The 1,805-nt window shown below is 37.7% G+C and overlaps 1 pseudogene; it reads right to left on the reverse strand.

Annotated features, from left to right (window-relative positions):
• Positions 992–1,473, reverse strand: LOC110257655 (annotated as a pseudogene).

Consider the following 1,805-nt stretch of genomic DNA (forward strand, 5'->3'; position numbering starts at 1 on the left):
ATCTGTTTCCTTCCTTAGATTTGGGAAAATTTCAACCATAACATCTTCAAATACATTTTCAATACCCTTCTCTCTCTCCCTCTCTGAAATCCCTATAGTGTGAATACTGGCACATTTTATATTATTCCATAGATCTTGCATGAGGCTTTCTTTTCTGTTTGTTTTTCTGTCTGCTGTTCTGATTGAGTGATTTCCATTATTCTACCTTCCAGATCAATTATTTTTTCTTCTGTGTCATTTAATCTGCTATTAATTGCTTCTAGAGTGCTTTTTTATGTCAGAAATAGAATTTTCTATTTTTGATTGGGTCTTCTTTAGTTTCTAGTTTCTCATTAAAATGATCTATACTTAAATCAATTGCATTTCTTAATTAAGTTAGCATTTTTATTACTAATACTTTGAATTTGTTGTCTAGTAGACTGATTATCTTTGTTTCATTATTTTTTTCCAGTGGTTTTCTCTTGTTCTTTCAGTTGAGAGTAGTTCCTCTGCCTTTTTATTTTACTTAACTTTTTCTGTATTTATAAATCTAGGTGAAAGAGTTATCTATTTTTACTTATATTGCAACAGAACAAAGAGTGGGAAAAAATGTATATATGTAAGAGTAACTTGGTCCCCATGCTGTACAGCGGGAAAAAAATTTAAAATAATAAAAAAAGAGTTATCTATTTTGGTCTTAAAAGGATATTTTTATATGCGAATGTCCCTATATAGACTGCATGTGCCCAGTGTCTTTGGTCTAAGTGCTGGGTTATTTTTCTTTGTTCCAAACTTTATTCCCAGGTTTCTTCAGCTTAATTAGCTACAAAGAATGAATTGTGTATAAGCAAAAACTGAAAAGAGTTGCAGTGTCCAGGGCCTTGGGCTTAAAAATATTAGAGATCTAGATTTTATCAGATCCATCAACAAAATTTTAAAAAGCAGCCATAATATAAAATAGCAGCTCCAAGTTACTGCTTCAAGTTTTAACTTCTTTAGAAGTTGACGCAGTTCAGTTTGCTTCATTCTTGGAAACCTCAGCAAAATTCTCCTCAAGATCTGGAACTTCATCATTATCCTCTCCAGTAGCAGGTGGGGCTTTTCCATCCACAGGTTGGGCAGAGCTTCAGCCAGTCTCCTTAAACTGGTCAGATTGTCTGTGCCAAGCTGTTTTAAGAAGCTGGGCAGCATTTCTGTCAGCTGCTTTGTCTCAGCATGGCCTGTAATGGTGAAAGTGTTTGCTGCCAAAGATGACTGCACTTTAGTGTTGTTAAAGTAGATCACCGTCCCTTGGTTTGTGAATGTATTTGCCGCTTCAATACCAGAGATATTGTTTACCCCTAACTTCTTTAAAGAGAACTGAAGTTTTTTGTCATGTGCTGTGGCTATTCTATGAACCACCTTCTTTCTGTGAGCAGTTCCTTTCCCACCAATTTTGTACGCTTGTGTCTGCAGTTTGGCGACTTTCTCCCGGTTCATCATAGTTTCTTTCATCTTGTTGGAGTGGAAATGGGGCTGTGTTGGGGACTAGGGTTGGTATTCAGTGGGTCTCGGCAGACCAGCTGAGATTAGGTATACATACACGAGGATGCAAGGTGGCAGCTAGAGGCTAAGTGCTAGATTTAATGTTTATGTCAGTCACATCTTTAGTCAGGGTGTGCTGGCCACAATCACCTGATAGGGGATGTGGTTGGATTTGGAGGAGCTAAACCCTATGCAGGTCATGAGGTAGGACTTCTGCTCAATGATAATCATTGCCCTTTCAGGGGTGATGTATGCCTCCAACTTGCTGAAATGAAAGCCTGAGAGTCAGGCTTGAGCTGGCT

Source organism: Sus scrofa, chromosome X, assembly GCF_000003025.6.
Source record: "Sus scrofa isolate TJ Tabasco breed Duroc chromosome X, Sscrofa11.1, whole genome shotgun sequence".
Classification (NCBI taxonomy): Eukaryota; Metazoa; Chordata; class Mammalia; order Artiodactyla; family Suidae; genus Sus; species Sus scrofa.